The sequence below is a fragment of the Pelodiscus sinensis genome, chromosome 9 (genome assembly GCF_052426305.1).
Source record: "Pelodiscus sinensis isolate ZL-2025 chromosome 9, ASM5242630v1, whole genome shotgun sequence".
NCBI lineage: Eukaryota > Metazoa > Chordata > Testudines > Trionychidae > Pelodiscus > Pelodiscus sinensis.
This window is the reverse complement of record NC_143060.1, coordinates 1,000,181-1,027,643: the sequence shown is the minus strand read 5'-3', so window position 1 is coordinate 1,027,643 and position 27,463 is coordinate 1,000,181. Positions and strand designations below refer to the sequence as shown.

At 44.9% G+C, this 27,463-nt stretch overlaps 1 protein-coding gene across 10 annotated transcripts in view; it reads right to left on the bottom strand.

Annotated features, from left to right (window-relative positions):
* Window positions 1-27,172, bottom strand: part of PTPRF (protein tyrosine phosphatase receptor type F) — a 572,086-nt gene extending 544,914 nt beyond the window's left edge. For 7 of the 10 annotated variants that reach the window (XM_089780367.1, XM_089780372.1, XM_089780371.1 and 4 more), the window contains exon 1: window positions 27,014-27,164. The gene's annotated coding sequence lies outside the window, so the exon portion shown is untranslated. Of the gene's footprint in view, window positions 1-27,013 lie in introns of all 10 variants that reach the window. The other 3 variants (XM_089780369.1, XM_089780370.1, XM_089780368.1) reach the window with 2 other exon arrangements.
* Between the last annotated feature and the right edge of the window lie 291 nt (window positions 27,173-27,463).

Below are 27,463 nucleotides of genomic sequence, written 5' to 3'. Positions count from 1 at the left end.
GCACCCCAGCTGCTCTGCCCCAGGCGTCCTGATTCAGCCGCTGCTGAAACTGACCAGTGGCTGACTACAGGAAGCCCCTGCCCCGGGTTTCCTGGAATCAGCCGCTGATCAGTTTCAGCAGCAGCTGACTTGGGGATGCCTGGGGTTCTTAAGTTGAATCTGTATGTAAGTCAGAACTGGCGTCCAGATTCAGCCGCTGTTGAAACTGATCAGTTTCAGCAGCGGCTGAATCTGGACGCCAGTTCCGACTTACATACAGATTCAACTTAAGAACAAACCTACAGTCCCTATCTTGTACGTAACCCGGGGACTGCCTGTAGTTATTTTCATGATGACAAGTGCCTTTATGATATAACCTATGTGAATTCATTCATTTCCAGTTAACTACTCACAGGATTTCTCAAAAGATTATCTCATCTAAACAATAGTATAAAAGAATCTCTCAGTGGTCATTCAATAACGAGTAGGATGTCTTCCTGTCACCCTCCTATTTGTGGATCCATAGATGGCAGACCAGCCCGATTCTGGAACCAAGTCTTACCACAGAAGGGCCAGGTGCTGGTGGCAATTGGAGGGATGTGGGGCAATTTTTGCCACTCTTTTCTCTCTCTCCGCCTCTCTTCTTTTCTCTTTCTCCACCTCTCCTGAACTGTGGCAGGACCTCTCAAATTGTGCCACCCCCTCACGAATTACCGCTCTGCACTGGGGACGGTCCTGGGCAAGGTTCTCCCAAGTGTCAACACCGATGCCGCACTTTTTCATGTTTGCCTTCAACATGTCCTTAAATCACTTCCTCTGGCCAACAATGCTCCCCAGTCCTTCCTTCAGCTCAGAAAACAGACTCTGTTTTGGGAGGTGCCGATCAGGCATTCGGACCATGTGACCAGTCCAGTTGGGAGATGGTGATAGCTTCAATGCTGGTCATGTTCGACTCTTCCAGGATGCTAGTGTTCGTGCGCCTGTCCTCCCAAGGGAGTGTTAGGATTCTCCTGAGGCAGCATTGATGATATTGTTCAAGTGCCTTCAGGTGACACTTATATGTTGTCCAGGTTTCACATGCGTGCAGTGGTGTTGGAACAACCACTGCGCGGTACACAAGGAGCTTTGTCTTGGCACTGATGTCCTGGTTCTCAAAGACCCTTCGTCTCAGGTGGGCAAAAGTGGAGCTTGCACAGCTCAGGCAATGATGGATTTCCGCATCAATGCTGACTTGGCGGAGAGATGACATCCAAGATACGGGAAATGCTCCATGTTTTCCAGCAGTTCTCCGTTGACTTTAATATATGGTACATGAGATTGTTTCATTGGCGAGGGTTGATGGAGCACCTTGGTCTAAAATATAGGTGACAACCAAAAACTTAAGGGTCTCTTGCATGTGGCAGTTACATATTTTGACAAGAGAAATGACCTTAAGTTACCCTCAAAATGAGAATACTATCATTTATAGAATCGTAGGACTTGAAAGAACCTCAAGAGGTCATCTAGTCCAGTCCCCTGTTCTCTTGGCAGGACCAAACACCATCTACACCGGGGGGAGAGGGGCAAGACAACCTCGGCAAGCCAAATCCAGCCCACCAAGCTGGTTGATCCAGCCCATGGCCACCCTGCTGCTCCCCCATACCCAGACCAATTGAGATCTGGGGGCAGTGGAGCACACAAAGTCTCCTCCATCCAGCAGGGGCGCATGGCACCTAGAGGGAACTGCCAGCTGTTCAGAACAGCTGGCGGTTCTCACTAGACACCTGTGGGGGGGGGGGGGCCGGAGGGGAGCAAAAGACTTCACGCACTCCTCCACCCCCAGGCCAATCAGGGTCTGTGGGCAGGGGAGCACCGAAGTGTCCTGGCCCCACCCCTCCCAACCAAGGCCCTGCTCCTTCCAGGGTGGCCTGGGGCTACTTCAAAAATTTGTGTATTGCTCCCCCCTTCTAAAATTATTGCCCACCCCGATCTACACCACTCTTGATAGTAGCTTATCTAACCCGCTCTTAAAAATCTTCAATGACAGAAATTCCACAGCCTCCCTAGGCACTTTATCACAATGCTTAGCCACTCAGACAACTAGGAAGTTTTTTTTCCTAGTGTCCTACCTAAACCTCAATTTCTGCAATTTAACCCATTGCTTCTTGTCCGAGCCTCAAAATTTAAGAAGAATAATTTTTCTCCCTCCTCATCACAATCTTTTAGGTACTGAAAACTTTTATATCCTCTCTGTCTTCTCTTTTTAACCCTAAACAAAGCCAGTGCTTTCAATCTTCCCTCACAGCTCATGTTTGCTAGATCATTAATCATTTTTGTTGCTTTCCTCTGAGCTTTCTCCAATTTATCCTCATCTTTCCTGAAATGTGAGCACCCAAAAATGAACAGCATACTCCAGACAAGGCCTAATCAGTGCAGAGGAGAGTGGAAGTATTACTTCTCATGTCTTACTTATTAATACTCTTGTTAATGCATCCCAGAATCACGTCTGCTTTTTTTGCAACAGTGTCACACTGCAGACTCATATTTAGCTTGTAGTCCGCTATGACCCTTAGATCTCTTTCTGCAGTACTCCTTCCTAGGCAGTCGTTTCCCATTTTATATATTTAATTGCTCCTTCCTAACAACTTCAGAGGAGCAGGAGGGTGGGTACTGGAATGGACATGAGCTACACATCTTGAAAATCATCACTTACAAGAAAGTGAGTAGCCATTTGTCTTTGAATGCTTGCTCGTGTTGATTCCGTTGTAGGTGACTCACAAGCAGAATCACAAGAGGTAAACTCCAAGTTCACAGTCTTACAGATAGTAGTACTGCTCTGCTGAAACTAGCATCAGCCTCATACTGCTGGGTCAGCACATAGTTTGAGGCAAACATATGAACAGATTGCGGCACAACAAATTTCCTGGATTGGCACCTGAGCAAAGAAGGCTGCTGAAGAGGCCTGCACCCTAGTGTAGTGGGTCATCACAATCGCTGGTGGGGGTACTTGTGACAGGTCACAGCTGCCGCAGATACAACCCATGATCCACAATGAGATCCTCCAGGTGGACACTGGCCAACCCTTCATTCAGTCTGAGATGGCAAGCAGCTGTGTAGACTTATAGAACACCTTTGTCCTCTCTGCAGAAGGCCTGCCTAACATCCACGGTGTGCAATTTGCATTCCTCATCCACTGCATGAGGCTTCAGACAAAGCATCGGAAAATATATGTGCTGACTCATGTGGAACTGGGAGACAACTTTGGCCAGAAAGTTCAGGTGCAGATGCAATTGCACCTTGTCCTTATATAGAGTATTGTATATGGGGGCTCTAATGTGAGCACCCTGATCTCAGACACCTTACAGGCTGAAGTTAAAGCTACCAAAAAAAAAAAAAGAAAACTTCCAGATAAAAGCAGAAGGGAGCAGGAAGCCAGAGACTCAAAGTGAGGCCCCATGAGCCTGGAAAGCACAAGGTTTAGATCCCAAGCAAGGACTGGGTGACAAACGTTCAGGTAAAGGCACTCCAAACCTCTCTGAAACTGTGCTACCATGGGAATTGTGAAGACTGGCCTGCCCTGAAATGGGGTATGTCTACACTAGCTCGTTAGTTCGAGCTAGGTAGGCAAACAAGGGCAACCGGAGTTGCAAATGAAGCCCAGGATTTAAATATCCCGGGCTTAATTTGGATCTTCCTGAGCGCCGCCATTTTTAAATACCCCTAGCCGCAGGCACGGAGTTCGGACTAAGGGGGATTTAAAAATGGCAGCTCCCGGGAAGATGCAAATGAAGCCCTGGATATTTAAATCTCGGGCTTCATTTGCAACTCCGGTTGCCCTCATTTGCTTACTTAGCTCAAACTAACGAGCTAGTGTAGACATACCCATGGAGAGTGGAAAGCTGAAATGCCCACCAGGCACTCCTTTAGGTCAGCGACAGACCCTGGAGCTTCAGGTATAGCAAACAGTACAGGACATCCTGCAAGGTGGCCTCCTCTGCCTGGACACGGCCATCCACAGTACAGGCAGTCCCCGGGTTACATGGATCCGACTTATGTCGGATCCCTACTTAAGAACGGGGTGAGGGAACCCCGAACTAGCTACGCCCCCCTCCCAGCAGACCACCGAGACGCGCCGCGGTGGTCCCACCGCCTGCGTCCTCGGCGGCGAGAAAAGCCGCTCCGCGTCTCCCTGGTCTGCTGAGGGGGACGCAGCCAGTGTGCCCCCCTCCCTCCCCAGCAGACCAGGCTTTTCTTGCCGCGGAGGACGCAGGCGGCGGGACCGCCGAGACGCACCGCAGTCCCGCTGCCCCCGTCCTCCACGGCAAGAAAAACCTGGTCTGCTGGGGGGGGGGGGGCGCACTAGCTGTATTTGTCACAGTCTGTATTTGGCAGTAGCTGCGCCCCCCCCCCCCCCCCAGCAGACCAGGCTTTTCTCGATGCTGGTCAGTTTCAACAGCGGCTGAATCTGGACACCTGGGACAGAGCAGCTGGGGCGCTGCCGGGTTGGTCCCTGCAGCGCCGCACCTCGGCACTGCGGGGACCAACCCGGCAGCACCCCAGCTGCTCTACCCCAGGTGTCCCCAAGTCAGCTGCTGCTGAAACTGATCAGCGGCTGATTCCAGGAAGCCCGGGGCAAAGCAGCTCTGCCTTGGGCTTCCTGTAGTCAGCCGCTGGTCAGTTTCAGCAGCGGCTGAATCGAGGACACCTGGGGTACAATATGTACCAGTTCCGACTTACATACAAATTCAACTTAAGAACAAACCTACAGTCCCTATCTTGTACGTAACCCGGGGACTGCCTGTACTCAGCCACGCAGAAATCAGGCTGTTGGGTGCAGCTCCACCAGATTCAGGTGCAGCAGGTTCCCAGGATTCTGGGACAGTAGGTCCAGCCTACAAGAGGCAGCTGCAATAGGATGGCTGACCAAAGGTTCAGGGTGACAAACCAGTGCTGACATGGCCATGCCACAGCTATGAGGATAATCGTAGCTTTGTCTCACTTCTCTTTCAGCAGGACCCTATGGATCAGCGACACCAGCAGGAATGCTACGCGAGGGCTCCCAAGTAAGGGATCAGAAAGGCATCTGGCAGGGAGCCCTGGATACAGAGAACAGAACACATGACAGTACCTGTTCTGGCTGGACACAAACAGGTCCACCTGGGAAATCTACCTCGTTCAGAAGACTAAGGTGACCATCTCTGGCTGGAGCAACCATTTGTAGCAAGAGAAGGTCCTGCTGAGGCAATCTACCTTTTGGATGTTCTTTGTGCCAGGCAGTTGGGCAGCCACCAAATTAATAGCAAGCTGCACCCAGAAGTCCCAAAGCCTGCTTGCTTCCCAACAGCAGGCTGAGACCTGGCACCACCCTGTCTGCCTGTTGATGTGGTATATTGCAGCGGTACTGTCCCTCAGGACCTGCACCACCTGGCCCACCAAGCAAACAGCTCTGAATTCCCTAACATTGATATGAAGAACTAGGTCATGGAGCAACCAATAGCCTGAGGTGTTGGTATCATCCCCGAGCTCCCAGACCAGATCCAACACATCCGAGATCAAGATGAGGGCAACAGGGTCACAAAAGGGACTCCTTGTATCACCAACCTGGGATCCTGCCACTAGTCAAGCGATCAGAGGACATGGCTCGGCACCATGACCACTCGGTCCAGGGGGACCTGCTGGGACTGTAGACTGAGGCCAGCCATGTTTGTAGGGGCCTCAGATGAAGGCAGGCATGCCATCTACATCTTACCACTAGATGTACATGGCCATGTGGTCCACCAGTCACAAGTGTATGTGGGCCATGGTGAGCAGTTGGCTCTGTATGTGGGTGATCAGATCCAGCTTGGTCCTGCCTTGAGGGCAGGGGGCTGGACTCGATGACCTCTTGAGGTCCCTTCCAGTCCTATGATTCTATGAAAACATCCTTCTGACCTGGAGCTGAGAACCACACCAATGAACTCTATGCACTGAACCAGCGCAAACATGGATTTTTCTGTTTAACAACAGGCCCAGGTCACTGCAAGTAAAGTGCACCACATCGAAGCACTCTTGGACCTTCTCGGCAGACCTACCCTGTATAAGCCAATTGTCAAGATACAGAAAGACCTGGACCTCTTGATACCTCAGGTAAAACGCCACCAGTTCCGAAAGGCAGCACCGCAAGCTGGAAGTGGCGCTATTCCACAACCAGAGATTCCCATTTAAGCATCCAAGGGTCCTATCAAGCAGGGCCACCCTTGGCACACACAGCTGCACAGGGAACCACTATATTTAATGTACCACACTGGTGACTCAAATTTAGTGGTGCGCTATGCAGCATATGCCTAGGGATGAACACACACCCCTTCCCGTAGGCTCAGCACCGGCTCCAGCAGCCCCCATGCCCTGCACCCTCTCCTTGGGCTGCACCCTGCCCAAACTTTGTTCCTAGATGTACAGATCTATGTTTTGCCAAATTAAAATGCATAATATTTGCTTGCACCCATTTTATCAAGTGATTCAGATCACTCGGTAACAGAGACACAACTCATTATTTACCACTGCCCAAATTTGTGTATCATCTGCAAATTCTGTCCCTGATGATTTTATATTTATCTCCATGTTGTTAATAAAAATGTTAATCATTTTATGGCCAAGAATAAATCCCTGTGGGACCCCACTAGAAATGCAAACACAGAATGATGTCTCACTGTTTACAGTTACATTTTGAGACCTAGCAGTTAGCAAGCTTTTCATTCATTTTGTGTGTGCCAATCAATGTGTTAAGCAGGACTTGGGTCAACTATAAATCCGGAAATTCAGCGCAGAACCCTATCTTTGCCACACAAAAACTACATGATCTACCCATATTATAAACATGCTTTTTCTTCTTGCCAGCACAGACAACATTTTATAATCTCAATATTCCTTTTCTACACGAACCTTTTTTCCCCTAAAATCACTAGCAATACCACCACTAAAGCAACTCACAAGTAATAGCAATGATGGGAGTCCTAGTGTAGACAAGAGGCCTGATGCTCAATTTTTTAACCTCCTTAATCTCTAGGTTAGATGACACACAAGTCAGAACACCAACAGCTGGTCTACATTAGCAGTTCACTAATAATAGCAATGGCATTAAATTTTAAGGAGGAAAAGCTTAGAAAAGACACAGTTTTAAGCAAACATAAGCTAAAATGTGGTTCTGTAGCTTAGTTATAAAATGACTATTTTCTTTTCACAAAGGTAAGCAAACATGTTATTGAAGAATTTAGCAGTAACAATATTTCACAGCTATGTTTAAACATGGGTTAGATTTGCAGCATGAATAGTGTGCAGTGTCTTTACCTAGACACAATATAGTGAATAACTAAAGTAGTTCAGAACAGGGATGTGAATGGTTAACTGGCTCATCACCAGGCAGCCAGGGGCCTGTCACAGGCAGGAGTGTCTGCAGCAGCGGGAGAGGGGACATCAGATGGAGGCCTCTCTTTTAATCAGTAAGCTGGTTAAATATTATGTTTAACTGGTTAACTAATTAAAAGGGATTTTACATCCCCAGTTCACAATAGAAGATAAACAGTACAACATATCCTGCAAACATATTGTGTTGGATCTAGGGTTTAAGCCGTTAAGAGTTTTCCCCATTGATATTTAGCACTATTTGACAAATAATGGGTACAAAAAGGGACAAAAAGGTTTTGGCAGATGGATAACACAGTGATAAAGAGGGGGATGGAATACATAGGTTTGAAAGATACAAAAGTTCTGTGCTGTGATGTTGATGACCCAGGAACAAAGACTATTGTTTTGTTTTCCCATCATCAATAGACTTGAAATATAAATTCTCCATGGAAGGTTTGGAAACATTCTGTATTACTATCACATATATTACCATGATTTGCTCAGTAGTGCTATCGATGTTTCCCTGGGGCCAGGTGCTCAGTGCATCCTTAGGGCTTAAGGATGTAGCTAGGGCACAGGACGCGGCTCAGTTATGTTGGTGGCAGAAGCAGTAGCAGCATCTTGGATGTGTTAGCTGCCTTTCTACACTGTGTGGGCAGGAAGGGACAAGCTGCATCTAGCCACAGGGGAGCAGGAGAGCACAGGAAGGAAGAAATGACCTCTGGAAAAACATGGGCCAGAGTAGAGTCATCCCTACTCTCTACCGAAGCTCCCATCATCTAGAAGCAGCTCCCATATGTTCCCTCCTGCACAGAGCCAGAAGCCTGCTGTTTACACCTTCCGGTGAGAACCCTAACAGAAATCTGGGGGGTGACCCTACATGCCCCTCTTATGTTGCCATGAGAAGACGTGGCTTCAGGTACCAGAATAAGCGGGTCCGTCCCAGGTGCCCAGCCACGCATGGAGGGCGGAGAGGACCGGGAAGGGAGGTTTGGTCAGGTCAGCCACCCATCCCTGTGTGAGAGAGGTGTACAGGAATGTGTGTCACCTCTCCCTGTGCAAAGTTTAAAGATAAGAAGGTAAATAAAAAGACTTCAGCTGTGCAATATTTCTTTTTCACAGGGGCCTAGTCAATTTGATGTTAATTGGAACATTTATATGACGTATTGCCATTGAACTCACTTGAGTAAGAGTAATTTTACTAGATGTCCCATATTCAGCACAGGGGAATATGGCTATCCTAATATAACAGCAAGTTTTTTATTAAAATATTGGTCAAACCAATGGCAAGTAGGCTAAAGAGACTTAAAACAAATACTTGCTGGCAATAAAAAATGGCTGTTCAGCAAGAAATTTTAGCAACTGAATTAAGTATCCTCATAACAGTCATTCAGTGCGTCGGACTTAAATATCTTTCTGAGAAGTTATTCAAATTAGAACATTTTAGCATGCTAGAATTTCACTTAGTTCATCACTGTAGTTGTTGTGCAGCCTGCAGCTCATTTGCCCCAAGAGATTAGGTAATAAGATTACCCATGCTTTCGTTCCATATTTCAGGAAGCCCTGCAAAAAATTAGTTTCATGTCCCAGACTAAATAAAGTTTATTTGCCTAGCCTTTCTCATGGTGAAAATAACTACAAATAATAATTTATCTGCCCTCACAAAAAAGTACCTTTTTTTTGTAAATAGTGGGTGAATAAAGTTGTGCAAGGCTGTTGTAGAAGATGAGGAAATCTGCACTCTGTTGTCTAATATTCTCATGGTTTTCTTCCATTGATATCTGTGACATGGAGTCAGTTTTTGCAAAAACAATGAGTGCAAAATATTCATTGTGAAGTTCCAGTCCATGTTTCCACGACATGAGACTTCGCAATAAAAGCAAAAGTTACCAAAAATAAAAACCATACACTTAGCCTTCTGCCAAATGAAGCATGACTACCTGCATTAATATGCTTACTGTCCAACTACTGCATTTACACACCTGCAAACAGCACTCAAAAAGATTCAGATTAACTGCCACGTCACCAAGAACTGTTCATTATTTCTGCTTTTTCCTTGGATCACTATTTACTAAATTAAAAGACTGGGACATGAGAACTATTCATATACAAAGCAAAAAGGAAGGGAATATTTGTCACATTCCTACTTTTCTTGATAGTATTAGTAAAAAACTGTTTTATGCCAAGATGAATGAGCCATTCTTCAATATGTAATAAAATATTAAACACTGAGATATTAAGTATGGCCAATCAGACTCCCACTGCAGTCAAAGGGATTTCTGATGGAATCCTTGCTACAGAATGCAATTATGTATGGTAAAATAAAAGTAAATGGGCAATAGCTGCTGTTCACACCTAAATGCAAGCATTTAATATGTCTTGAACAAAAATATACCAGTCTACACTAAGAAAGAGTGCAAAAAAAATTTTTTTTAAAGTCTTAAAATGGAAATAACACTATCTTGAAAATACAGGTTACTTTAACCCATTTCTAACGGTGTCTGCCTCTATTCCCCAACAATTCACATGCTATTTTTCAGCCTGATAAAAAATGTTCAGGTAACAAAGAATTCAAAAATTGATTTTTAAAAATAATAAAATGTCCCCGTAACACTCTCACCTCCATAAGAACAGATCTTAACAGAGGAAGTCTGCAGAGACACAACTAAACAAGCAGAACTGGCAAGTGACCCTTTGATATAGTGCTGCTAGCAAGCTGCTACAATAAATGAATATTAATTCTATGCAATTTCATTTTTAAAAAACTATGAAATTCCCTAACACCCACCTACCCAGACAAGGCTGCTGGTGGAGATTTTAAAAAACACTTTTTTAAAGGTATGTAATGGATTCCAAGAATGAACTTGTGTTGAATGTTCTCTGAACCAGATAAAATAATCTCCATTCAGGAATGACTATCTGATTCAACAGAAAAAGAAGCAAGTTTTTGTTTTAAGAAAAGCAATCATGCCCATAAGACCTTTTTTCTGATATGTTTTACCTGGCTCTTCTCATAATTGCTATAAAACCCAAGAATTATCTTAATTTCTTCATGAACTTTTTATACCTATCAAGAAAATTTGAAAGCTTCTTGCCATAGAAGCAGTCCATATGCATCTTAGAAAGAGGACTTTAACCTAGGGCATATCTATCTACATAATATATCACTATAGAAAATTCACATCCAGAAGCTGAGGTAAGTTTTGCCAACATAGGCAGTAGTGTATAGATAGCCCTCGTGTAAGAAAAAGGGGAAATTACCTTAACTGCCATCAAGACTAACCCCATCATTAAGGTCATCTATGCTAACTCTGGCTAGGGCGAGCTACCAGTGGCTATCAACCTTTCCAGACTACTGTACCCCTTTCAGGAGTCTGATTGTCTCGCATACTCCAAGTTTTACTTTGCTTAAAACCTACTAGCTTACAAAAATCAAATATAATATTCAAGTGCCACAGCAAACTATTACTGAAACAAGGCTCTCACTTTTACCATAGAATGATACAATAAATCAATTGGAATATAAAACTGTACAGGCACTCCCCTAATTACAAACATCCAACTTACGAACATCTCTACACATAAACACTCACCTGCAGCCTCAGGGGAGCAGCCAAGAGTCACAGGTGGTGGTGAGCAGGGCAAGTGCTGGCTGGAGAAGTCCAGAGGAGCAGGAGGTGGTCACACAGCCAGCAGCTGGAGAGAACCAGCCCTTTGAAGTGGAGGTTGCTGCTTTTCTCCAGCCATGGGCTGCACAGCCACCCGCTGCTGCGCCTCTGGAATCCTCCAGCTCACGGCGCTCACCTTCTCCTGGGGAATGCAGCTGGATGCAAGAGCCAGCACAGAGCCTGCGGGGGGGATGGAGGGAAGAGGCTGGCCAAAGGATGCCCAGAAGTCCTTTCAGAATCTCCACCTGCCTCCTCATCCCCCTCTAAATAAACCTGCCTTTCCTCAAGCACCAGTATTCAAGGTTAAATAAAAATCTATTTCTACTATATTTCATTGCAAATATACAGTATGTCAGCTACATTATGCAATAAACAGGCTTTTGCGGGCTAGCACAGGAACTTAACTACCATTTGCAATATTGTTTCTATGAGAAAATGTGTTCCGAGTTCCAAACAACCAACTGACAAATGAACGTTTGTAAGTTGGGAACTTCCTGTACTTACATTTCAGTGTACAGTACACAAAGTAGTATTACATTTAGTTTGTACTGACTTTGCTAGTGTGCTTTAGGCAGCCTGTTGTAAACCTAGGCAAGTACAGTAAACTTCCGATAATCCGGCACCTTTAGGACCCAGGTGGTGCTGGATTATCAGATATGCCGGACAGTCGGAAGGGGGGGGCTATGAGGGGTCTGGGGTGGGTGGGGATGCCACCCCAGACCCCTCATAGCTCCCCCTTCCGATAGTCCGGCTCTGCTACAGGCGTCCCTGATTCAGCTGCTGCTGAAACTGACGCCTGGGGCAGAGCAGCTGGAGTACTGCCGGGTTGGTCCGGTAGCGCCGACCCTTGGCGCAGGGAGACCAACCGGGCAGCACCCCAGCTGCTCTTGGGGATGCCTCGGGCAGAGCAGCTGGGATGCTGCTGGGTTGGTCCCGCAGCGCCGCTCCTCGGTGCTGTGGGGACCAACCTGGCAGCACCCCAGCTGCTCTACCCCAGGTGTCCCCAAGTCAGCTGCTGCTGAAACTGATCAGCGGCTGATTCCAGGAAGCCCGGGGCAGAGCAGCTCTGCCTCGGGCTTCCTGGAGTCAACCGCTGGTCAGTTTCAGCAGCGGCTGAATCGGGGACACCTGGGGTGCTGCCCGGTTGGTCCCGGAGCCCCGAGGGGCAGTGCTAGGGGACCTACCTGGCAGCGCCCCCAGCTGCTCTGCCTCCGGCTTCCCCAATTCAGCCGCTGGTCAGTTTTAGCAGCAGCTGAATAGGGGAAGCTGGGGGCAGAGCAGCTCCAATGGTCCGGCTGCCCGGAGCACTTCCGGGTTCCTGATGATGCCGGACCATCAGGTGTGCCGGACCGTCAGATGCCGGACCATCGGAGTTTTACTGTATCTAGATGAGCTCATGTACCTCCGGAAGATCTCCGTGTACCCCCTGGCAGAGCTATCCCATCCAAAGGATGGTTTCGGGGTGGCCGCCATGGGTCCCTTGCTTTGGGGGGGACTTGAAGACTACGAGGGGACCAGACGCCAGCAGCAGGGGTCGTGCTCACCCCTGCATTCACCTGTGGCGAAGGGAGCCTAAACAGAAGAACTAGAGGACACCAAATGAAATTAATGGGGAGCAGGTTTAAAACTAATAAAAGAAAGTTCTTCTTCACACAGCGTGAAGTCAACCTGTGGAACTCCTTGCCAGAGGAGGCTGTGAAGGCTAGGACTATAATAGAGTTTAAAGAGAAGCTAGATAATTTCATGGAGGTTAGGCCCATAAAAGGCTATTAGCCAGGGGATAAAATGGTGTCCTTGGCCTCTGTCTGTCAGAGGCTGGAGAGGGATGGCAGCAGACAAATCGCTTGATCACTGTCTTCGGTCCACCCTCTCTGGGGCACCTGGTGCTGGCCACTGTCGGTAGACAGGATACTGGACTAGATGGACCTTTGGTCTGACCCAGTACGGCCGTTCTTATGTTCTTATGTTATGTTCTTATGAGCCACAAGAAGCGAGGTGACCCAGACCTAGCCTGCTCCGCTCCACCATCTCTCAACCCCATCATTCCACTTCACCCTGGCTTCAGCCCACTACACTCCCCCAAGTGGCAGAGCTGCCACTTCTCTTTCAAGGTGCTGCGTTTTTTTAATTGCCAGGTAAGCTCTCCCCTGGCAATAAAGACTGACTGCATAGCCCACAGCACACCACTGGGGCAACACAGTAACATGGGCAATACAAACATACCCTAAATCTAAACCGCCATGACTGAAAGCATACTAGCACCAATTGCGTGTCCCAGAAATTTCCTCTCAACTGTGTTATTAAAATAGTCCTGCCGCTATCTTACAGGAAAATTGTACTATGACCGGTAAACACTGTTGTTGCTACCATGGTAGGCGGGGCCTTATTTCAGAACAAGACTAGGACAGTAGGACCTTTACAGCTTAGGACTGGAGCAGAGCTTTAGCAGCACTAAGCACTAGCTAATCATTCACTTGCATACATTTCTAACTGCACGTCACTATCAGTCAACATCTTATGAAAAACACTGCATATATCTAAATTACATAAACTAAATATATCATTTAAGAGAGCCTCTCAAACATCCAGTCATGAACCATCGACGCCTCCTAGATCTCTCACTAGCAGCCCACAGAAAGAAGCACTTTAAGAAACAGCAGAAGACTAGAAGGGGAGTTAGTCCATTGAACTCTCTCATGAAGGATCTGCAGAATGAAACAGAAAAGTGCTGCACTAACAAGCAACAGAAACTACAAAGACAGGAGCTGAACTCTATTCAAATGCACTTCTATACAAGAAAGATCTTGAACAGCAATCATTAGGAAAAACATCTGGTATACTGCTTTGATTTTCAACAATAATCTTTGGACAAACAAAATATCATTTTTTTCCCCTCAAAGAAGTAAATAATTGTAAATTCACATGTATGTATACCCTGTCATTTATTTACTTCGTCAGTGTCTTCTTGAGTCTGATGGAATTAAACTCTCAAGTCTGGCAGTTTTTCTTAAAAGCAGTAATTACTTTATTTCTAGAATATACAATTAGGTAATGAAATATAAAAATGAGCCTGTTTAGTAGTATTTTATCCACTCTCACAGAAATACTACTGGACTGGAAACAGGCAGCCAATTAATTAATTAAATACAGCCACTTTAACCAAAAGTATAGAAACTTCTAATTTAAAAATTCAGCCGAAGGCAAAATACATAAATGATTAGCATTATAGTGTTTATTTTTAATTACACTGTGCAATTAGAATTCAGCAGGCTGTCAACTCACTTAAGATGCACAGAAAACCGATAATTTCACAACAAAATGCTCCAGTCAGAACACTTGCCCTTCAGTTGCTGCATTACATGTTTATGTTGGCTAGTTCCAGCACCAAGATGTCATGACAATATATTACACTCAAACTAAAAATGTTTACTCTTCTGATCACTTCTAAAAGCAGCACACATATTTTTGTGATAAAGAATAAAAGAGAAAACAGAGAAACGCACTACAGTCGTGACCTACTTGCTAAAGGAGACGTATATTTTTGACAAGAAGCCATTAGTCTCCGAAGTACAACTCTCTAAAAATGTAGCGAATTAAGAACAATCTATCTCTAATTCAGATTTATATTTACAGAAAATATTTTTACCACTAGAACAAATTCTTATTAAATATTTTACAGCACTCTAACATATTCAGCACCATACAGTATAAATACATTGCACGTGTATTTTCCCTGGCATAACTTGCAAACTGGTCAGAGCATACATAACATGTCAGTAGTTGTTGTATTTGAAGGTGCTTGTTCTTATTGTCACTGATTTGGAACAGACTATTTTTCAAGAAAAAGACAATAGTATCTAGCAGCTTTCAAGGTCCTAATCACCATTGTATCTGAGCCCTTTAGAAACCTTTATTCACTTTTCTAGAAAAATTCTACAGCTTTAAAAAGTACCAAACATTATAATGTCTTCAACTCAACAGAAAGTTATGCAGCCTGTAGCTCATTACCATACAATGTCTCAGAGTTTACTCTTACTCCAAACATTAGCAAAGATATGTGCAGAGATTATACAAGCTGTAAGAGTGTATGTAATACAATTTTGTCACTGAGGACCTGTGACGTAGTGGGGGTACTTGCTGGGATGTGGTGACCCCTGCTGTCTGGAGCAAGACCCAGCAGGGAAAGCCTCACTAGGCAGAGGTAATGCCAAACTTGTTGAACCAGTGGCCAGACACCCCCCATGGAGAGGAACAAAGGAAGGTGGAATGCTGCCCTGGCTGGGGGGCAGGGCTGGAAGAGGGTTAGTTAGTTCCTGGCTGGAAGGCAGGGAATAAGGAGCTGGGGAGGGGGCTGGGACTCCCCTATCTCAAGGGGGGGCACTGAGGCCTCTTAGCCCCAGTTCCTGTAACCAGATTACATCTGTGCTGCGCTGTGCTGGAGGAGCAATAAACCACCCTCAATTCCACTGGCTGGTGCAGCCTGTTTGTGCCATTTCGGGGTGCAGGAGACGGGGAACCCCCAACGCGCCGTCACAGGACCATAAGAGCTTTAATAGTAAGAGCAAAGCATAATTAATACTTTGCACATACAAAAATCTTGTAATTGTGTCACAAGACGTGAGTTACGCTCTTATATAGCACCGTATATGTTTGGAAACAGTTCTGTGTGAGCGTGGCCCAGCCTGGAGTAGCCCAAAGTAACAAAGAAGAGTGCAAGAAACAAGGAAAAACAGAACAAAACACTGCTTTAAACAAATTAGAGATACTTAACTTTGTGCAGACCAGTGTTCCCTCTAAACTGGGCACAGAACAGCTTCACAGGGGATTCATCAGCCCCGCCCAGTCAGTCAGCTCAGTACCTGAAGCACTAAGGCTCCAACTGGGGGAGGGATCACTGGTTAGAGGGAGCACGGGTGCAGACCATTTCTCCAGCTTATTACACAAAAAAGGCGCTTTCACCAATACAGTTTATGTACATTCCCCTAGGTGAAATTAACTATACTGGCAAAAATACTTTTATGCCCATGTCATTGCGATATTCCTATACCAGCAAGGACCCCCAGCACAGACACAATATCAGCCCCTTCATCCTCCAAAAAACTCAAACACCTGTTTTGCCAGTATTCTACTCAGGAAACTGGTGTAAACTATACTTGCCAAAGAACTTTTTTGCCAGTATAAACTACTCCGAAGGCATTACCTGGATAGTATTACTAGTAAATCTTTTCTAGTGCAGACTTGGCCTTAGAATGAGATATCAAAATATGGTTTTATTATTTACCTTGTAATGCTATAAAACACCTTCCACCCTAAATTGTTAAAAGGCACGTTTTATCATGGCCAAATAGTTGAGCCCTTTGGAGGTACAGGGTGAACTTCTCTAGTCCAGCATCTCCACCACCTGACTGGTGTCAAACCAGAGAATTTGGTGGACCATGGGAGGTCAGTATTGTCTAGCAGCATTGCCAACACTTCCACTGCTTACAGGGCTCTTAGAAGACATTGAGAGGTAAATTAGAGCTAAAGAACAGCACAGAACACAGAGCCAGAACTGGTAACTGTAAGCAAACTTTATGGAACCGCAGGAAAGTTGCCTACATCCATGATAAGTGGACATCCAGCTAACTAAAGTCATGCTGGATCATGGATGTTGTCAGGCCAGTGAGTGCCGGACTAAAGGGCTACGTCTAGACTGGCATGATTTTCCGCAAATGCTTTTAACAGAAAAGTTTTCTGTTAAAAGCATTTGCGGAAAAGAGCATCTAGATTGGCACGGACGCTCTTCCGTGCCAATCTAGATGCGCTTTTGCACAAAAAAGCCCAGATCGCCATTTTCCATTACCAGACTTCAAAGAGAAACTGCTGAGCTACAGTTCATCTTCAAAGTTTGACACAATCAACTCTAGATTAAACAAAGACTGTGAATGGCTTGCTAACTACAAAAGCAGCTTCTCCTCTCTTGGAATTCACACCTCCAGATCAGCTACTAGAAGTGGGTCTCATCCTCCTTGATTGGATCTACCTTGTCACCTCCAGCCTGATCCTGGCCTGCATATTTATACCTGCCTCTCGAAATTTCCACTACATGCATCTGACGAAGTGGGTCTTTGCCCACGAAAGCTTATGCTCCTACACTTCAGTTAGTCTATAAGGTACCACAGGACTCCTCGCCGCTTTTGCAGTTTCAGACTAACACGGCTACCCCTCTGATACTTCAAAAAAGTTTAAAAGTGAAGTGTAAGGAATTGTTCAAAATTCCCAGAAAAGCTCTAACTTGCAACAAAGTGTGGAATACACACTGTAGTTATGTTATGATAGTACCAAAAAGCCTTAACCAGGTTGGAGCACTATTGATACTTTCTCAAGATGTTCAGGATTGAGAACCACCACCCAACCTTTCTGCCTCCAGCAAGAAGTATTACTTATGGTAGCTGGATGTCATTTCCCTTCATGCTCTCAGCCCTTCAGCAAGCAAACACTCTCTCTGGGGCTCTGCCATCCATCCGCTAGGGTTAACAGTTCATGTATCCCAGTCCCTGAACTCCTCAGAAGCACCCTTATGCAGTATCCAGCTAATCACTGGACACCCACAGTAATTATCAGTAAGCTCTCCCCAAAGAGCCAGCATACATACAACTTGATGGGCACAACTCAGGATCAGCTCCCATAGTATACACACAGTACTAGAAACAAATATAAGCTTATTTACAGAGATTATGATTTAAGAAATAGTGAGCAAGGACAAGAACAGGTCAAATATAAAAACCAAAAAAAAAGAGCCTTCCTAACCCTACCAGACTAAATCCCTGCCTAAAACATTTTCTCACCTAAAGCAACCTCCTTCATGGTCACAATTCAATTTTAATGCATAAAGCCACAGTCCTTTTTGCTTCCCAATGTCTTTTTGCTTCTCCCTGATTCACTTCCTGGAGTGCTGGCTCCAAGGTGTCTTCCTAAGCTCCTGTTTGTTTCAGGTTCTCTTGTGGACCGGTTTTTCCAGTTGACTTTCACATGTAAATGGAGCTTCTATTGTGTTGACTTTACAATGCTTAATCTACATATGAATTCAGGCAGACATCTGAAAATACTTCCCCCTTTGTCTGGCAAAACCAGTTTTTCAACTCTGCAGAGGAGTAAAAACCTTAGAACAAACTATAAGGCAGGGATGGGGAACATTTTTTGGGTCAATAACCACTGACCCACAGAAAAATCAGTCAGGGGCCACACACAAGTGAGAAGCAAAAAAAAAAAAAAAAAAAAAAAAAGCCCTCACTGACTTAGTCCCCAAGTGAGGAGGGAAACAACCCCTCACAGATGTGGCCCCCAACTGAGAAAAAGGGAAAAAAGGCTCATGTCACTCCCTTTGAGCTCCAGTGAGGGGGAACACCAAGGCTCAGGGCTGGATTATCTCTTCAGGGGACATGGGGCTAGTTGATTTTGGTGGGCCCCCATAGGCTCTGAAGTGGGGCCAAAAATGAGAGGTTCAGTGTGCAGGAGGGGGCTGCAAGGAACAGGTTGGAGGTAAGGTCCAGATTATCAGCGGGAGGGAGGGTGCAGAAGCAGGCTGGAGGTGGGAGGATGGGTTCTGGACAGAAACAGGCTAAGAGTGCAATGTCTGGGAGAGAAGTTGGGCACAGGAACAGGGTGAGGATAGAAGGGAAGGTACAGGAGTGGGCATGGGATACAGAGTCTGGGCAGGAGGGAACAGGCAGCTGGGGGGCACAGGTGTCTTTGCCTGACTCTGCATGCTGAAGGGAAGCACTCGCTGCTGCACCACCTCCCCACCAGTCAATGGGAGCGAACGCAAGAGGTGGAGGGGCAATGCCTACAGGGAGATCTCTACCACAGCATGCAGAGCCACTTCCTCCTCCCTGCCAGGCAGAGCATGCAGGCTGGATCCAGCCCACAGCTTGCCTTCACTGGGCCCACGAGGCGAGGCTCCTTCCCTTCCCCTCCCTCCACAGTGAGAAGCCAGCACTGGAACATAGTCCCATTATGCTACAAACACAGAAAGAGAGCAAACCCCTATCCCAAAGGGCTTAGAGCAGGGGTCTCAAACTCCTGCAGCAGGGCCATCTCCAGCAGGAGCGATTGCGCACATGGGCCTGGGGCTCCCAGCAGCTAGGGAGGCCCTGTCCAATACTAGGAATGCATCGGATAATCAGTTAACCTGCAGTTCTGCAGGGCCAGGAGCTGCTCCAGCCATGCAGGGCCCCACCCAGTTAACTGATTAATCAGGATTTTACATCCCTATCTGTTAGCAGCCCCAAAGCCCTGCCTTCTCCAACCATGGCAATCCCATCCCCCAAAGACTCAACTTCAGAGATTACGGGGGCCCTGATGCAGCACAGTTTCAGTGATAGGGTCCCCTTTCCCCTGTGCACACCCTGCAGCAGCAGAAACCACAGGAGAAGCAGAGCCCACCGGGTGAGTGCACTCACTCCACTGCACTCTGCTTCCCCATAGCTCCTGCCGCCTTCCTTGGAGAGATGTCAGACCTTGATAAGTATCAGACAAAACAAATATACCGTATTTTGTAACACATGTAATCTGACCAGTTTAATTTGGTGTACACCTAGCACACCTCTCAAAGAGTTTTTTGAACTCAAAGGAACTCAAAATTATTTACAAATGACCTATTTAAACACACATCACAAAATATATATACATAACAGCATCAATGACGGGGACAACATTATCCCTTTACTTTACACCTGCTCTCTAATTCATTTACACTCCAATTTATATAATGAACATATCAAAACAAGTCTAGGCACAAGCAGAATTAAATCATACATCGGACAAATTGGCAAATCAACAGTTCCAAAAACTACCTCTGCAAAACTGAGAAATGCAAAAATCCTCACACTGCTACCCATTTCCACCTTCATCCCAAGAAAATGCGAGCAGAATGGGTTTCCAGGCACCTGCAAGGTCTACATTTGGTTCTCCCAAGCCAAACAGGAGGAAATTTAATTCAAGAATAAAGTGTACTATGTTCATAATTTCCTGTCGCCCAAAGGTACAAAGCTCAAGGATCCCAGGTGATTTAATCTGTTAACTTAAAATGAAACACAAACAAGCCCGACACTGAAAAAAACCTTCCAAGCAGCTGCACTCTATGGGTCTATACCAGTGGTTCCCAAAATTTTCGGCATCACAGCCCCTTTTTGATTTTTGAGAAACCCTCATGCCCTCGCCCCCCCCGGAATAGCAGCAAAACTTGAGCAAAAATAAAATTAAAAAAAACTGACCAGGGCCAAAAAACAGAAATAGCAGCACAACTTGGGGCGGGCGGGGGTGAATTGACGGGGGGGGCCAGTTTGGGAACCACTGGTATAGACCCATATAGTGCAGCTGCTTGGAGGGTTTTGTTTGTGTTTCATTTTAAGTTAACAGATTAAATCACCACCCAGTTTGGGAACCCATGGTCTATACAGACAGGGCTGAATGTTATCCTTATCACATTTCAAGAAAGACGTAGGAAAATTGGAGAAGGTCCAGAGAAGAGCAACAAGAATGATTAAAGGCCTAGAAAACATGAGCTATTAGGGAAGACTGAAAGAACTGGGGTTGTTTAGTTTAGAAAAGAGAAGACTGAGAGGGGACATGACAGCAGTTTTTAAGCATCTACAAGAGTGTTACAAAGAGCAAGAAAATTGTTCTCGTTGGCCTCTCAGGATAGGACAAGAAACCATGGGCTTAAACTGCAGCAAAGGAGGTTTAGGCTGGAAATTAGGAAAAAAATCCTAACGGGCAGGGTGGTGAAACACTGGAATAAATTGCCTGGGGAAGTTGTGGAATCCCCATCACAGGAGATATTTAAGAGCAGGTTGGATAGAGATAGTGCTTGGCCCTGCCATGAGGGCACAGAACTGGACATGATGACCTCTCGAGGTCCCTTCCAGTTCTAGTGTTCTATGGTTCTATGATTAGAGATGTTTTTGCTAATAGCCTGACCTAGTCTTGTGGGGTGGCTCTTCAGTTGTGCTGCCAACAAGGGTTTGCTACCTATATTGCTTCCCTTCTCCTCTCCAAAGCAATGGAGAACCTCTCAGCCAAAGACCCCATATCCCAACAACTCAAGTCTCTATACCCTAAGCTCAGGAAAATAGAAGGTTCCCAGACTAATCCTCTTGACTGGGGCAGGGATTGTGCCTTTTTGTGAAGCACAATGGGCATCCATACAAATATTAAAAAACAGCAAATGTTTAGGCTCTCAAGTTGCTAAAATGAATCATAGATCTCAGACCCTTCAAAGACTGCAGAAGAACTTTTTAGCACTTGCCAATCACATCTCCAAGAAGAGATGGAAGTGAACACTGCTGCCGTGAATTAAAATCCCCGATGACAGAGAAAGGAGAATGCAGAGAGTGATGAGGAAGTGAGAAGAGTAATAGGATGGGTCAGGTGGATAAACATGGGTAGTCCTTCCAGCACGATGAACTAATATGCACCACACTCCAACATGCTACTAATGAGATTCTCACCCAGGCATTGTCCATGAACATTGTTGGCTCCAGGCTACCAAATCGTTCCTATTGCCTTCCAAATGCATGGGATGAACTTTCTGACTAGATTTTACAACAACAGGAAGACTACCATGTTATTGGTACAAGACTTTCTGCCTCTCTCCACAGCCCGAAGTCAGTTATTCTGGCATCTGTACTCCAAACTGCAAATGTGTATGTAATTTGCTGTCCACTAATGAGCACTAGGTCTTTCCCTAAAACTTTTTCATAGGCAATCTAGACTGACTGCTAACCTCCAAATTATGTGGTTAATTTCAGTATAGTTTGATGGAATTTCAATTAATATATCATGAGCATAAGTGAAAAATACATAAATATTTCAAATTTACAAATAAAATCCACTCCACTCCAAAGGTTCCCTCACCTTTAATCTGAAATTACTGCACTTTTACCCTGTTGAACCAGTGTTAAGTATTTACTTGGGTAATATTGTTTGAGATATATTCACCAAGATTTTGGGCTTGTTTTTTTGGTTAATATTCCAAACAATGAAAGAAATGCATGTAAATGATAGAAAGAAAATGATATATCCACACTCGTACAACATGGTAACAGAAAAGGGGAAGTATTATTGATATACTGAAGAACTCCCCATTTTATATACACTACAAGAGATGATTGAATACTGTGGGCTAGGCTCCTAATGCAAAAAGAAGATACCACTCATCACCACCACAAATTGCAGAACCAAATAGCAACTACTTCCTGTTCTCATTAAGACTCTTCCAGTGATGTCTCATGTATAGCTACATGTACCATTTCATTAAGTTTTCACGGCATTAAAGAAAAAAGGAAAACAAGGGAATTTCATATTTCCTGCCTGAAGTAAATATTCCATTTAAAGCAAATATAAGAAAGTGTTGATGTAGTGGTTCAATTTTGGAATTTGTAGTCTCCATGCTCTTGACAGTTTTCTTACATAAATGACGCAATATTTTCCATGACAAGAAATTTCAGTTGGTTATAATTTCTACTGAAAAAGAAATGCACATTTTGCATTTGAACACTGTACAAAAGTTCATGGCCATGAAATTTACTTTTGTTAACGAAGTTTATTAATATGTCCAAAAGGAAAAGACATTTAGAAGTCCCCACAGATCTCCTAAATGTAAATCAGAAAGACTGGTGTATATTATAAGTAAGTTCTTATTAAGAACTGCATCCAGATCACCAAAATTAATGGTAACTATAAGCTACCTTCTTAACATATAGTTCAGCTGTGCACCATAGGAATGTAAAATCCCCTGTAATCAGCTAACCGGTTAAATTTAACATCTAATCAGTTAACTTACAAATTACTACACAAATTACCTAATACAAAGTAATGTGTTGATAGTGTCTTATATAAAGTGAATGGGTTATTTTATAATTTTCTATATTGCCTTAGTATAACATCAGGATTTTTCCCAGCTATTTTAGCTCTTGCGTATGTGTGTTGGGTTGTGGGTTTTTTTAAAGTTGCATCATGGAACTAAGTAGTTTAAATCTCAAACCTAAATTCTAAAAAGCACTTTAAAAACCACTGTAAAATTGGAATGCAAAAGTTTGTGCTTTATAATGTATAAGTAAAGCAGATAAAATTGCTGCCTGGTGGCATTTAGCTGATCCAAGAAATACTTGACGGGTTTATAATTGTTCAATCCTATTGTAAAATACAAGTCTCAACTTTTCATTCATAATCTTGGAAATCCCACTGCAAAAACTGTAGTGGCATATTATGTAATTTGATAAATATATGAATCATGCTTTTGTTTAAACCGGCTACTACATTTTCTACTGGCTACTACTAATAGTGTCTGAACATCAAATAAAATTCCCACTGAACTGCAAATCAGAATCTGTTAACTCTCTACCATCTCCATCTGTTCTACAGCCTAGTCTCCCTAAGACAGAGTAGGGAGAAAGACAATCCTGTTTTAAATTAGAAAGTTAGTGAAGATTCAAGAAAGTAAGGATAAAACAGGCAGCAATTTTTTAAACTATATATATAGCAACTTCTATAAGAAACATTTGCTGGTAAAAGTAATACTTAACATTCAGCCATAGATCTGAATTTATCACAAGGATTGCACTTACTTGACAGTCTGCTATTAGCCAGCTCCATTATCGCTATTTGCAGTTTTTTAAATGTACAGATTCAGAAGTAACTGTACAGAGCCTCCATTACAAGTGGATTTATAGAAAGCCACAGACACAGCAATAATCATCCTCATTAAGCATCTCTTCCCACAGCCCTGCATTATGTGGACACACAGAGGAAAACATTTCTTCTCTGTTACCCACAAGCTTAGATCTTTCTGCTTATAATCACAAGCTCAGGCAACTGTCATTGGCAGAAGCATGAAATCCAGTCCAAACATACCCAAAAACAGTCCCATAAGCAAAAAATAAGTTAAAATACCTAAACATCTCTCAGTCCACAACCAAATAAAGATAAAAATGCCTCTATTTTGATTCTCCAACAGCAGAAAAATGCATCAGAATAAAACATTAACTATGGCTTCTATTATTTTGCTAAGACATCTATCCAAGATGCATTTATGTTCATGCACACAAAAAGAAAATGGCAGATGGTAATATTTGTAACTAAGCTGAATTATGAAAATCTTTTGTACTGAAGTGAGGCATTAACTCTTCAGCCATAAGCTGTTTTAACTCCTTAGTACAAATGTTCATGGTGCATCGTATTTCAGCAATAGGATACATGTCAAGAAAATTACACTTTGAGTCAGTCAATGGGTTAAAAACCACAGGAAGTAGTCTCAGGTTATTTGTGTTTCATCTTCCACACACTCAGGTCACAAGATTGGCTGTTACGATATGCAGCTTTTACTTCTTGATTACGAAGTTCAGTCTGCTGATTATACACTTTAACATATGGATATATCAAAAATAAGTTCTCAGACTCATAACTAGCCACCTTGGCAGAAGTAATAAAAATTGGGATTAAAGTACACTGATACCATAAAACTGTTCTTGTGGCGTGTGGTATACTTTATTTAAAAATCTGCTTTAAAACCATGTCAGCAGACTTGGAACAATCGCTCCAGTAACCAGTCAGAATGCCAAGTAATTTACAGTGTAGGTCTTTGGTAATTAAAATTAAATTTGTCCTATCTCTATCATTTACTTTGAAAATATAACAAAGGTGGTTATGCAAGAAATATAAAGAGACTCCATTTGCTCACCTTCTCTGCTCAAGTTAACTATCTTTGGAGAGTACCAAACCAGCAAATATTCAACAAAATGCATATCCAAAGCTATGATTATCCAGTTATTTCCAGAATAAATCACTTTTTATAACTCAATTCTATTCTTGACAAGAGAGCATTTTATTTGATATTGACAGTACAACTTAATTTAGTTACATCTGTGGTAGATGAAATAAATATGGATCTTCAAAATGGTATGAAAGAATTGCCACAGTCAGTGTCCTGGAAACAGAATCCATCTTTTTCTATATGAATATATCTTGGCTTAATAGCGTGGAAATACTTTTTATAAATTTTAATTTATGCTAAGCATTTAAACTGCAACTGAAATGCCAAGTTAGAGTTTAAAAACAGTTTCAAGATACTGGAAATCTCAGAAAGTTAAATGCATTAGTTTATAACGCAAGTTTTTCCTCTTCCACAATAATGATTTCTCTAGCTACATTTTTTATGTCTAAATTGAACTCTGATTCAATACTGTGACTTCATGGCTTACACACCTTTGCACTGCAATATAGTCCACCATGAGACGACTAAAAACTCCAAGAATCTGACCCCCAAAATGTTACTTTAATAATTCAGAAGTCTTGGGATTTCATACAATCTGCCAGTCCCTGCTCTGTTAATAAAACAAACCAACAGGTTGAAAGGGAAATGGCTCACAAAGTATTACATCACTTGCATTTTAAAAAGGAGCCTTTTCTTCTAATTTAAAGACCACCTCACCAGTCCAAGTGGGGGCAAAAGTTGGAATCTTATACATTTTAAAGCCCCTTTGAAAATAAACTGGGGGGGGGGGGGCAACAGGAGGAGATATAGTTGGAAGTGTAAAGACTTATTTTCCAGCTTCAAATTATCATATAGACAACTATAATTTCATCTCTCATATCTAACTCGGAGGGGAATTTTTCCATTATTTTTCTATTCCGTTTTAAAGACCTTTGAGAAATACTATCAAAACCATTTTGTTCTTAGCACCCAACATGCCACCACCTATAAGAATTTACTCAATTCTTAAGGATCAGCATGATCACTATTCATAACTTTAAAAGAATTCATATCATTTTTCTCTTTATCGTCCATTGACATTATTCTAGGAGCAGAAAGTGATCACCACTGACCCTCAACACAGGAAAAAATGCAAAAAGATTGAGTACCAAGCTTAGAAACCATTTTCATGCACTTTTTTCTTTGAAGGAAAATGATAAATGCTAATAACCGTCAGTGCAAAAATGTGTTTAGATATTTTTCTAATTACCCCCAAATTACCTTAAATCACTAATTGTATACTTTGAATCAAGAAGGCACTTTCTGACAGCTATCTGAAAGCAAAAACCCACAAACCAGTATAACCAAAGTCAGGAGACCCACAATGGGTTTTTTTTTCCTCTATCTATCTGTAATTGAAAGAACAAAGCTTTGAAGATAAAAAGCCCAAAACTTTCAGTTGCCATTTGAAAGGGCGAAGAAGCCATTGTGAAAGCATGTGGGTTTCCAGTGCTACTACTAGAATGGTGTCATTGCCTCTTTTCCAGACTATTTGGTAGACCTCGCTGAAATCCAAAATTTTGTTTCTGGACATTTGTCTCTGAGTGTAGGAGCAAGAAAGGCAACATATTTCTATGAAGTTTCCTATCCTAGGCAACCCAGGTAAAGTCAGACACAATCTGATCATATGTATGACTTTTAATAGGTAGGGGTCAGAGAAAAATGTGTGTGGAACCGGAAATGAGGAACTTTCCAAAGCCATGGCGACTTAGGGACATTCTCCCCCGAGAAAGGTCACTCGGCCATTTTCGGGACCGGAGTCGTGCCCCGCCCGCCAGGCCGCGTGCACCTGGGGCGCTGCCGGCCGAGGGGGAAGAGTTTGAACCGGCGCAGAGACGGGAGCGGGGGGCGAGTCTCTGCAGCACCTGGGCGCGCGCTGCGGCCGCTCTCGCGCTTCCCGCAGGCAGGTAGCAGCCCAGCCCTCCGGCCAGGTGCGGGGGCCGAGCCCGGCGCTCCCGGGCAGCACCGACGTGCGAAGCGGGGCCGGTCCCGCGGGGGCGGGGGGAGCCGGGCGGAGCCCCCCGGCCAGCGCGGCCCAGGGGCCGTGGCCCCCGCGGGGGGCGAGCCCCGGGCCCGGGCGAGAGGGAAGGGGCCGGTCGCGGGGGCCGCGGGCGGGCGGGGGCCGGCTCAACAGGCGGGGGGCTCGCGGAGCCGGAGCCGCGGGCTGGGGGGGGCTGTGGGGGGTGGGCGCGCGAGCGGAGACCTCACTCACCGCGGGGCTGGGGTGGCCGCCCGGCCGCATGCTGCCTCCCGCCGCTCCGCCTCGCCCGCCTCGCGCCTCCCGGCTCGCTGCCTCAGCCGCGCGTGCCCGCGCCCCGGCGCGCCGCCGACAGCCCGCCCGCTGCGGAGCGAGCCGCGCGTGCCCGCCGCTCCCTGCCCGGGCTCAGCGCCGCAGCGGGTAGCGCTCGGCCGGCCCCCAACGGCTCCCAACGGCTCCCCAACGCCCGCAGCCCCCACCTCAGCCGGCCCCCAATGGCAGAATCCTCCCACGCACACGTCAGCCGGCCCCCAACGGCTCCCCAACGCCCGCAGCCCCCACCTCGGCTGGCCCCCAACGGCTCCCCAACGGCAGAATCCCCCCTCACACCTCAGCCGGCCCCCAACGGCTCCCCAACGCCCGCAGCCCCCACCTCGGCCGGCCCCCAACGGCTCCCCAACGGCA